At 37.5% G+C, this 12500-nt stretch overlaps 1 protein-coding gene and 1 long non-coding RNA gene across 2 annotated transcripts in view; one reads left to right on the top strand and one right to left on the bottom strand.

Moving 5' to 3' along the window:
- Positions 1–4586, top strand: part of LOC135206997 (uncharacterized) — a 9983-nt gene extending 5397 nt beyond the window's left edge. The window contains exons 2-3 of the long non-coding RNA XR_010312857.1: positions 1968–2204; positions 2981–4586. This is a non-coding gene — a long non-coding RNA (uncharacterized LOC135206997). The remainder of the gene's footprint in view (positions 1–1967; positions 2205–2980) is intronic.
- Positions 1206–12500, bottom strand: part of LOC135206994 (uncharacterized) — a 183705-nt gene continuing 172410 nt past the window's right edge. Inside the window, exon 3 of the mRNA XM_064238618.1 lies at positions 1206–2164. The gene's annotated coding sequence lies outside the window, so the exon portion shown is untranslated. The remainder of the gene's footprint in view (positions 2165–12500) is intronic.

The raw sequence follows: 12500 nt of genomic DNA, 5'->3' as shown, positions 1-12500 counted from the left end.
TAATTATAATTAGTGATGATAATCCGGATGAAAGCCAGAATAGCTAAGGAAAATATGACATTAACGAAGGCATCATGAACTGTTTGAAACCTTAAATTCAAATTAAGAGTAAGTAAATTGTTTAGACGAATTATTCTTTTCTAACAGAGAATATTACAGACACTTTTGTGACCCAGTGTAAATGACAAGTATTGGAGATGCCTGTAGTGGAGGCCAGAACACAGAATTTAGTAGATTTTCTTTGAATTTTGCAGATTTTCTTTGTAAGTGTCCTTCTTACAACATACAATTAATTAGTGTCCAAATTGCATTTGTTAACAACATCACTCGCCTTCTTTCCGTGTTGCTGTAGACTGGAATTTAATTTGTACGTTTTTGTGAAATATTTTTTCTTTCCAGAGATGATTATTGTTGGCTTTTATTGATGTCTTTTTATTTTATGTCGACAAGTTCAGTTTGAATTTAATTTGTGTTTGTTGTAAAATATTCACATTTGTTTTCTTTGTATTTTTTTTTTATGATGTCGAAGAGTTTAATTTTTAGCTTTTATAAAATATTAATATTTTTCCTTAGTCTTTTATTGATGTCGACAAGTTTAGTTTGAGTTTAATTTGTAGTTTTTGTCAAATATTCACATTTTTAAAACGTTTTTATTGATGTCGACAAGTTCAGTTGAAACAAAACATTCTTCTGGTATTGCTAGAACTTAAAACATTCTTTTGGTATTGCAAGAACTTGTGGTGTTTAGATAATTAATCTAAATTCACAAATATTTTGAAATAACTGAATTGCTGTTTTGTAATGTACTTTATTTAAGACACATATTGATATTTATATTTTTGCTTTGGGTAACAAAGATTGAGTCTTGTCATGTTGCTTAAGTGGAATTAAAAAAAAATAAGAAATTGTTATAAAATTGATTTTACAAAGAGCCAATTTGATTAATAATAAATACAATTGTTAACCAACGTTAATTTTTCTAATTCTAAAGAAAGGCAAACAATGAAATTTTTGAACATGATAATTTTTATGATTTTGAAAAGCTAATTTGCCAGATAAAATATTTTTGTTAAATTTCAACAAATGTTAATTTATTCTGATTTAAAAATTTTTAATATCCCTAGTAATGAAACATTCTCAACAGTTTAAATTATTATAATTCAAAAGAAGCCAATTGGCTTCATTTTCATGGTTATACAATAAAATTTAAAACATTTTGACACAATAGTAAAATTCTTAAATTTCAAACAGAACCCATTAGCTTGATTATGGAAATTACTGACACAGTTTTCTACAAATAAGACAAACCCAATGTTATTTAACAAGTTACAAATCTGTAAATTATTGACATAGTTGATGACAAACCCAAGTAAGACAAACCCAATGTTATAATATAACAAGTTACAAATCTGTTAATTTCAGATTATGGAAATTATTGACACAGTTTGTTTGAACTAAGACAAACCCACTGTTATATGAAGTTAGCTATGTAAATTTCAGATTATGGAAATTTTTAACACAGTTTGTATCAATTAAGACAAACCCAATGTTATATTACAGTTGTAATAATGTAAATTTCAGATTCTGAAAATTATTAACACAGTTTGTTTCAACTAAGACAAATCCAGTGTTATACTAAGACAAATCCAGTGTTATATATGAAGTTAGATATGTAAATTTCAGATTATGGAAATTATTAAGTTTTTATCAACTGTTGATAAGACAAACCCAGATTATGGAAATTATTAACACAAACCCAGATTATGGAAATTATTAACACAGTTTTTATCAACTAAGACAAACCCAGTGTTATATATGAAGTTAGATATGTGTAAATTTCAGATCATGGAAATTATTAACACAGTTTGTTTCAACTAAGACAAACCCAGTGTTATAACTCTTTCAAATCAGCTGAAAGCAGATTATTGTCGTTTTGAGTATCATATATTGCTTTGTCTGTTTCTCAGGTGCAAGTCCACAAGACAATCTTCAGACGAAAGAGAAGTGATGATCACCGGACGGGAGCCGAGCCAGCGATACTGCGTTGGTTCTGACGTCCTCGGCCGGCTCCAGTCGTCGGGATGTTGCCATGGTTACCAGAAGCGGACGTAGTAGGCGTCCCTCTTCCCGATGCACGTGAACAGCACCAGCACAGCGATGACAACTTTAAGGGAGAGAGAGAGAAAAGATAGAATTATTAAAAGGTCAGTTTTGGTTTTAATGTGATATCTTTGGCTGCTTAGAAGTTTTAAGTATTCAATCTGATTAAAAGCATATTTACCCTCTTTTTAAGGGAGAGAGAGAAGATAGAATTATTAAAAGGTCAATTTTGGTTTTAAAATGATGTCTTTGGCTGCTTAGAAATTTCAAGTATTCAATTTGATTAAAGGCATATTTACTCTCTCCCTTTTTTTAAGGGAGAGAGAGAGAGAGAGAGAATTATTTAAAGGTCAGTTTTGGTTTTACTGTGATGTCTTTGGCTGCTTAGAAGTTTCTGAGTATTTAAACTGAAAGGCATCTTTACCCTCTTATTTGATTGTCTATATGCTACTACTAGTTCTTCACTGTCATGAAATATTACTGTGAGGAATTTTAGCAGTGGTGAAATAACAGCTTAACTAAATTATAACTTGCTACTGTTCCTTGCGGTCCTAAATTTTAATTGCTACTGTATCTTGTAGTCCTAGATTTTAATGGGTGCTGTTCCTCACAGTCATTTATGACCGCTTTAGTTTTCTGTAATCATATTTTATTCATCGCTCATATTCTCTCCTAACCATACACAATTGAGTTAAAGATGGAGGATTGTTAATATTTACTTAACAAGTAACAGTGATGGATCAATTAGGAATTTTGAAATACACAGTTTACATTTGTATTTAAGATACTTAATCATTACATTCTATATAAGTGAGACACTCGAAGGTGAATCATAAAATTGTGCCCTTCTTGTTCTCTGATGTTCTAAGTTTCTTTTCAGATGCTGTAGTTGACCATGTCGATGTCTACACAAGCATATTAAACTGGCGACCACCACCACCACCACCAAATTAACCGATCCCAACAGTTGCTTTCTCAATGACAACGCCACAGCTGCAAACGTCAGTCTACCCTTTTTCACGACACACAGCCCAGAGGCCTGGTTCTTTAGGGCAGAGACGATCTTCAGGTCGGGTAAAAAGAAAGTTCACGGCGTCATCACAAAAATCTGAAGCGCTCCTTGAATGCCTACCTGACAATGTCTTCAGACAAATAGCAGAGTGGCTGGCCGAGTCAGACAACTGTCACATGAGATTTTGAAGGCACAACCTTCAGCCCTCAGAGCTAGAAAATTCTTAGATATCATAGGAATGGCAATAGGAGAGCCTAGCCATCACACGTCTACAAGCAACTACGATGACTTACAACAATTCCGGTCACAGACAGCCAACCAGAGATAACACTGGACTTAGTGTGTGAAGTTCATGTGTGAAGTTCATCCTGACGAATTTGCTGCACAAAACGGTCACTGCAATTCCCAACGCATCCATCATGCCCCTAGAGGAATTTCTCAAAATGGTAGATGCGGTTCATCTGGCCCAGACATCATCAGAGCCCACTCAACCACCACAACCCGAAAGTGACGAAGAAGTGATATAAATATCAAGTCACATTTCCCCACCACTGCCACACACACACCACTCCTGAAACAAGAGGGAAAACTGCCAAATCAGAAAATACAGCCTGATACGCTATGTAGAGGATCATAAAAGGACACGACCAAGGGGTTTTACTTCTGCCACTGGAGATTTGGAGCAAGGCTCAAGTGAACAGGGTTGTCTGTATGCTATCAAAAACATGTTGCTGCAGCCCAACCAACTACCCATATCACCACTGCCAGACTGGTTGCCTCGTAAGAGGGAACGAGGAGGCAACAGGCCTTTCAGTGTCTGTCTTCTAGAAATAAGCAAACGCACATAATGTCTCTATAGTTGATGTGAGCTCATGCATCTTTCATCCCAGCCAACCTGAATGAACGGCTAAAAGCAGCCCCCAACACTTTCCATGGGTACTGCTAACAATGCCCCACTAAAAATTCATGGCATCAAAAGCTTGAGTTTTACTGTATCCTCAGGTACAAGGGCTCCTCCAACAATGTTGCAGCTGCGCTTTCCAGGAGCACTGTTAAAATGCCGTCCAGATCCAGATATCCTGAGATAACAGCAGCCCAGAAGGATGAAGCAGACTACACCTTCTGATGAAGCAGACCTACAGCAACTCTGGTGGTAAAGTTCCACCATCTCAAGGAGGGATTTCACCATAAATATTGGAGAAGCAATATTACCTGTGAAAACTAGTACCTGACGCTGTGTACCGCTGGCCTTGAAGAGAAAAGGCTTTCAGTCTTGACCATGATCTGTCACACCCATCAGGCTGCTCCACTGCCCATACCTGACAAGAATACATTTGGTGGGCAATGACGATGGACTTGAAGAAATGGCCTACCCAGCGTCCTACCAAGCATCCAAACAGCTGAATGGAAAGTTGTGCGAAAGCTCTATTCAACTAGAACCTACACAGAGTCCCCTTGGTAACATCACCGGTAACATAACACCGCAACATTGGGGGGGAGCTAATTTCAAGTTGGCCTGGCCTGGCCCTTCCAGCTCCTTTACTGCTAGCCTAAGGTTAAACCATCAATGGCCTACAACCAAGAAGCCAGTGGTAAGGTCGTCAAGTAGTTCCAGCGTCCCCTTAAGGAGCAATAACCACCAAATGACCAGATGGAATGTGGCGAAATAAGTTGCCAATTCTTGTCAGAATCTGTAATGGTAAATGAGTTAGTAGTTGACCATGTATCTGTGTACATTTGCATCCTAAGTATTTATAAATAGTCATAAATATTTATAAATAGTCAGGTTGCAATCAACTGAATGTTGCACAAAATGAAATTGAGTGCAAAAATCCAGGCCTGTCATTTCCTTTTATATTGGGATATCCATCAGTGCATTCTGGAACTGCCACTTAACTTGGTTGTTACCAAGTAATTTTCCTTATGTTGAGCAGTCAAGACATGCTTCTGTTTCTCTGTCCCATTCCCGAGAGTAATAATGGCAGTTATTAAACTATTTTGAGGATTTTTTTGATTCTCTGCTTTCCCCCATTTGATCTGTTCCATGTTGGGTGATAACCCAACAAGGAGCAGATCAAATGGGGGAAAGCAGAGAATCCAGAACATCCTCAAAATAGTTTAACACAACTGCCATTATTACTCTCGGGAGAATGGGACAGAAGAACAGAAAACTTGCATTTTTTGTCAACATGCAAACTACAAGATCGCTCATAAGGGAAAACCCCAATCATTTGAACTGGAACCCCTCCATATAAGAGTAAGGACTACTTTATACCCAACTGATCCCAATCACTGGCTTTAGTCTGCCATCCTATTCCCTGTGGCTAACTGCCCACTCATTCATTTGCAAATGCCACCATGCAAAGTGAAAGTAAAGCCTTCCTCTTTGCATGGCAAGAAACCTGTAATGTTATGCTGTAATCAGGGCACGTCTTAAGGAGCTGACCTCTTCCTGACCCAAAATCCCCAAAGCCTACCATCTGTAAGGTTTGGCTACAGAACATTTCACTGCCACTAGGGGTTAATAAATAATATACTGGTTGGTGGAATGATTGTAGGAATCCCACTCTCCTTTCCAATGCTATCGTTGTTATCCCTGATAGAGGTGTTATGGTTAAACACAAATCTGAGGTAATTTCTCCCTTTCCTTGAGGAAACAGAGAGAGTGGAAGCGTTTGTCTGACAATGACGTTGAGGAGGAAAGGAAGATCTGAGATTCTTTCCTGATCCTGTAAAGCATCTAACTTCCCTCAGCCTAAGGAAAGGAGCTCCATCCCTCGAACAAAACAACTTCCTGATTCAGAGCTTGAAATTGTCCAAGCTCCAGAGGCTTCCTCTGCGGGAGCTTCTCAAACCCCCTCTAGGGGTTTTTCAGGCTTCTTCAGAAGCCTCCCTAGCCTCATCTCTAGAGGCATCCCAGGCAATCTCACTCCCAGATTTAGAGAACCTTCCACAAGAAAGATTGCAGACCTCAGTACCTCATGTGGCAGAGGTACACCATGCAAATATGGAATGTGAAATTACAGGTAATAAAAGATGGCGTACCCATTCCACATCTCCTCCTTTGTCACCTGCTCAAGTAAGGAAAGGCAAATGTAAAATTATGCCATCAGAAAAGTCTTCTTCCTCTGAGAGGCTGAATAGACCACCAAGAAAGAATAGCATGACCAAATCTCCATCAGGTAAGCCCTCTCTTTCAAGAGCTTCATATTCTTCATTTGGTCAGCCAACTAAAAATCTCTCTTCATAATGGCGTCTTTTGATATCCTGCAATGGATTTGTAAAGGACTGCGCACACGTGCAGAAGAGCTAAAAGTCTTGTTGAGAGAGAGAAATCCTGGTATAGTATGTCTGCAAGAAACCAAATTAGGCCCAGAGTTTTTTAATCCTGGGGTTAACTATGAGATTTTCTGCTTGGCCCCTCCTGCCGGTGACCGTGTGAGAACCAACAGGCTATGATTGCGATTTCCATGAGCAAGGAGCCAAGGTTAACCCCACTAAGAATCCTGCACAGTTGTAAGAAAGTTGCCCACTTCAATGCTGAATTACAGAAACTCCCGATCCACAGATTAGAGAGTTAATGTAAACCAAAACGCAATCAGAATGCAACCACAGCTTTGCCTTATGAGTAAACCTCCAAGAACTCTGTGCAAATTAGTTCACAACAGAATAGTGGTAGCTACTTCAAGATCATGAAGCTCAATGGGAGCTCAACATTTTATGTACCAACACTGCTGCAGGGTTGTTGATGACTGCAGCTGCAAGCAAGACCAACATGGAATATTAAGAGTAGGGTTTGCAGATGCTCATATGACAACTGCTAAGTCACATAATCATCCCAACAACAGAAGAGTATCATGTAATCATCCCCCGACATAATGATAAGGATGTTACACTCTTAGGGAGGAAAAATAGTTCACCACAGAATAGGCTGGCAGATCAGCTCAGTGGTTGGGGTAAGTTTGGTACTACAGAGTAGTAACTCTCCTATGTAGTAGTTGTCCACTTGACTGCTGGATAACAGAAACTCCTGATCCACAGTTAAGAAAGTTAAATTTAACCAAAACCTTACAAGCAAAATGCAACTGTAGCAGGCAGAACAGCTGCTTCGCCCAAACCACTATCCTAAGTTAATTTCCTCAGAAGAATTGGACAACTTTCCAGCCCTTCCTTCTAGGCAAGAGGAAATGAGAATAGGATGGATGGGAAAGGTTGTTTTAGTAACTTAAGATATTTTAGTTTTCCTGTAAAGGAAAACTATTGTGCCGTCTTTGTCCATCTGCCCTCAGATCTTAAAAACTAGAGAGGCTAGAGGGCTGCAAATTAGTATGTTGATCATCCACCCTCCAATCATCTAACATTCCAAAGGAGCCCTGTAGGCCACCACCGGACTGTGACTAAGAGTTTTGTGGGGCCGTGGCTGAGGCCACCTCCAGACAGAAAATCGCTTTGTTAAAGCAATTTGTATTTTTTTTTAGGTATACAAACCAGAGCCTTTCATATAGTTAAACCCACCTTAACCAACCTTTAACAACCCTGTGAAGAACCTAATATTACCAGTAACAGTCTCTAATATCAAACAGTTTTATTCCAGTTTCAAAAAATTGAAAAAAAAAACAGACTCAAATGAGTATCCGACAGGCTTCGATTCGACTTTGGAAAAACGTGGAAAAACACAAGAAAGGTTTAAAAAAAAACCCAGACACTTCAAAGACAGGGAAAACACAGTCCTATCGAACCGTGTTTTAACAGAGCGAATCGTCAGGGAAACCAGTTATGTCTCGAATTCATTTCATCTCCCCAGTTTCATGAAAGACCCAATAACAAGTTTCCCAACGACCGAATCGCTCCTCTTTGCGCTCAATACTTTTAGCTCGATGGAGGTATCAGAATGCAATTATCACGTTGTTCTTCCTCCTCCTCCTCCTCCTCCTCCTCCTCCTCCTCCTCCTCCTCCTCCTCCTCCTCCTGCATCGCAAAAGTTTTGCTCTTCGTAAAAATTAACCCCTTCTCTTTTCAAGTCTGTGTAAACAACAGATGATCTCTCTCACTAAGGGGGTCATTTTCCCCCCTAAACTTTGCAAACCCGGCTGCAATTCGGTATGGGTTCACTCGATGCTTCTTCGAGTTTAGGATGCCAGTGGTGTGGTGGAGTTTTCGTTATCAGACGAAAACGTGTATTATACAAGACGTACCCCCCTTGATTATTGCATCTGAAGGAAATATCCCATTGTTTACATTTTTTTCTTGAAGCTTTAGTGTGTCTGTCTTGTTTTGTGACTTTATTTGTAAAGTGACTTTCGAAACTCCTTCAATGGGAGATTCCACTTCTGTCATTACAAACTTGAAGTCTGTGCTTTCGCATTATTTAGGAACGAGGAGTGAGAGATGTGTATTTCTGGTGATAGAAGTTCACTCTCGACGTGGTTCGGAATCACGTAAAGCCGTTGGTCCCGTTGCTGAATAACCACTGGTTCCATGCAACGTAAAAACACCATACAAACAAACAAACAATTATTTAGGAACGATTTCGTATTTTCCTAGTTTTCAACGAATTCTAGAAACATAATACTTATAAATAATAATATGCATTTTATGAAAAATTATCCATAGCTGAGAGTGACGCGTCTTGCATTCACTATGAAAATTAAGGTATTTTTCAAATGCCCCAGATTCGTCGCTTGACCAGTCGTCTTATCTAGTACAGTTAGTTAATGACAATTAATAACAATAATGACAATTAATGACAATAACCGCATAATAAATAATAACAGTGGTAATCCAAACAATGAGGGTAAGTGGTAGTTGATAATTAACTTTCCCAGAAACAGAGTAAAATTTTAATTCTGACTTTTATATAACCAAGAAACGACGTACTGCATAGAAAAACGTTATTCGTTTGAAAAATATTTCCTAACCTTTTCCTCAAGAAACCAGAGTAATAATTTACAATTCTGTCTGACTTTTATATTAACCAAGAAACGAACGGTACTTGCATTCAGCAAAAACGTTATTCGGTTTAAAACAATATTTTCTAATTTAAAAGTTTCAACGGTTTAATCTTCATTTACACTTTCAGAAGGAAACTAAACGACCGTAATTGCATAAAAAACGTTTATTTGAGGTTTTCTTTAGAAAAATATTTCCTAACTAAAAGTTCAAGGTTTTCAGTCTTCAATTTACACTTCTGGAAGGAACGCTTAAGCTTTTGAGGGAGGCCAGACTGCAGATGTAAATGAGAGAGAAATTTCCTATATGTCAACTAAGACTCTTACAGCGACCATATTGCAAAATCGTCCGCACGCTTTGAACAAGACTTGATGTACGAATATTAAAAGAACACGAAACAAGCAACAAAAAGAGGACGATGAAAACATGGAGGATAAAGAAGTTAAGGAAAACGGATGAACAGACAAATTCTAATCAAGTAATTACAACTCTGTAGCTCTATTTGACATTGATTAGCTTCGCTTCAGTGAAATCGAGAACCTATATAATTAGGTTCACAGACAATCGTATCTCTTGCGAAATGATTGGCAACGAAGAGAGAGAGAGAGAGAGAGAGAGAGAGAGAGAGAGATTGGCAGATGAGAGAGAGAGAGAGAGAGAGTTGAGAAATTTGTGGTGAAAATGTTAAAAAACGTCTTGAATGGGTCGAGTAAAATCGTATCTCTTGATAATATTGGCGTGAACGGCAAGGGGGAAGGAAGGGAGGGGGGAGAGAAAGGGAGCCAGAGAGAGAGAGAGAGAGAGAGAGGAACTGTTGGTCTGTTAAAAACGTCTTCATGGTCGAAAGACGAGACGATAATGACCTATTTGTCGATAATGAAATGCGATATTTGTTGGGTTAGCGAGGCGTTGCAGACCTACTACGGAACCTCTACTAAAAAGTGAGATTGGGAATTGAACCCGTATCTCCAGTAATCAGAACCTGACCTTGTTTGTACTGATTACTCGCGATGCGGGTTCGATTCCCGCTACCGGACATCAGAATAACATAATATTTCGTACATTTGGATCTACTAAGGCTTTGTAGTAGTGATTAGTCGAATTCTTCAGAGAATTTAAGAAGGCATTGTGGCTATTAAACATCAAACTACATTATTATATATATGAGCTTGATGGCGCTTGCACTACGCTGCGCTGGAACCCGGTGCTGGCTGTCATGTCTCCCCTCCACTTCTGATCCCCTACTTAACCTACCCCACCCAGGGCAGACAAACAGGTTTGCAGGAGGAAGGTGGCTGCATCATGTTTCCCCTACCCTTCCAATCCCCTACCTAACCCACGCCACCCTGGGCGGACAAACAGGTTTGGAGGAGGAGAGTGGATGCGTCATGTCTCCCCTACCCTCCCAATCTCCTACCTAACCCACACCACCCAGGGCGGACAAACAGATTTGAAGGAGGAGGGTGGCTGCGTCATGTTACCCCTACCCTCTCAATCCCCTACCAACCCCGATCTCACCCTGGCGGACAAACAAGAGAGAGATGCACTCGATTATATATATATATTATTTATATATATATATATATATATATATATATATATATATATATAATATATATATATATATATATATATATACATATATAAAATATATACTATACAATATATATATATATATATAATATATATATATAAATATACATATATATATATATATATATATATCTATAATAAAATAATATATATAATACGATAGATATAGACATATATATCATTATATAAATTTGTGTAATGAAACGAGCCATTATACAGCGACACGAAACACAATCTTTCTCAGTATAGCAAACGGTCTCCAGCAGACGACGTGAATTCTCGAAGAAGTGGAATTCCCTAGCAAGTAAATAAAAATAATCCGTCATAAAATCCCACACAAGTAACAATCACCAATTATTTTCTTCCAATCTCCTTTCAGTGGAGTTCCGTGGTAGGCCTGCTGTTAAGCTTCGCTAACCCAACAAATATCGCATTTCATTATCGAACAAACAGGTCATTATCGTCTCGTCTTTCGACCATCAAAACAAGTCTTTAACAGACCGCCAGTTTCTCTCTCTCTCTCTCTCTCTCTAAAGTAAGTTTCCGCATATGTTGGATAAACGACACGATTATATATATATATATATATATATATATATATATATATATATATATATATATATATTTATATATATATATATATATATATATATATATATATATATATATATATATATATATATATATATATATATATATATATATATATATATATATAATCGTGTCGTTTATCCAACATATGCGGAAACACAGCTGTGCTGGAATGAGGCTGGAAAAATTAAGGTAGTTTTTTCGGCGTTGTTTTATGTTCGACTTTGTGGAAATTAATCCAGCTACGCAACTCTCTCTCTCTCTCTCTCTCTCTCTCTCTCTCTCTCTCTCTCTCTCTCTTAAGAGTTTCTCTCTATCAATTTCAAGAGTCTCTCTGTAAGGGGAATATATATATATATATATATATATATATATATATATATATTATATATATATATATATATATATATATATATATATATATATATATATATATATATATATATATATATATATATATATATATATATATATATATATATATATATATATATATATATACATATATATATATAGATATATATATATATATATATATATATATATATATATATATATACTAATATATATATATATATATTCCCCTTACAGAGAGACACTTGAAATTGATAGAGAGAAACTCTTAAGAGAGAGAGAGAGAGAGAGAGAGAGAGAGAGAGAGAGAGAGAGTTGCGTAGCTGGATTAATTTCCACAAAGTCGAACATAAAACAACGCCGAAAAAACTACCTTAATTTTTCCAGCCTCATTCCAGCACAGCTGTGTTGAGGACGCCCTAAATGACCGTAATTTCCAGGTTAATTGTCGTGTACTTAACCTCCCTTGAAACTCCAATTCACCCCACAACGAAAGTTCGAAGCAGTTGCAAAACTTAGTGACAAGAAAAATTTATCGTCAGAAAAAAAAAAAAACAAGACCAGTTCGATGGCAAATATTTCCCCCGTATGCTGACGCAGAGCGAATGGGTAGCAGTAGTAGTAGTAGCCCACTAACAGCATATCCAGAATACGCCCCCCTCCCCCCAAAGTCCAGGGTAAAAGGGTAAAAGATCGGTACAGGCCAATAACCCATCGGGCAGCGTGGATTGAACACTGACTATCAATAAACTGAGGAAAAAAAAAATGTTTTTTTCGTTTTTGCAAATGTCATGATTTCCTTTTTTCCCTGTAACTCTCCTCTCTATCGATAGTTGCAGCTCTGAGTTTTTTTTTTATTTCTCTTTTTCGTTTTAAAAGACAGAAACTGAAAGGCTTGCAT

Source organism: Macrobrachium nipponense, chromosome 31 (assembly GCF_015104395.2).
Source record: "Macrobrachium nipponense isolate FS-2020 chromosome 31, ASM1510439v2, whole genome shotgun sequence".
Classification (NCBI taxonomy): domain Eukaryota; kingdom Metazoa; phylum Arthropoda; class Malacostraca; order Decapoda; family Palaemonidae; genus Macrobrachium; species Macrobrachium nipponense.
Note: the sequence above shows the minus strand (reverse complement) of the source record. Positions and strands in the feature narration are given on the sequence as shown.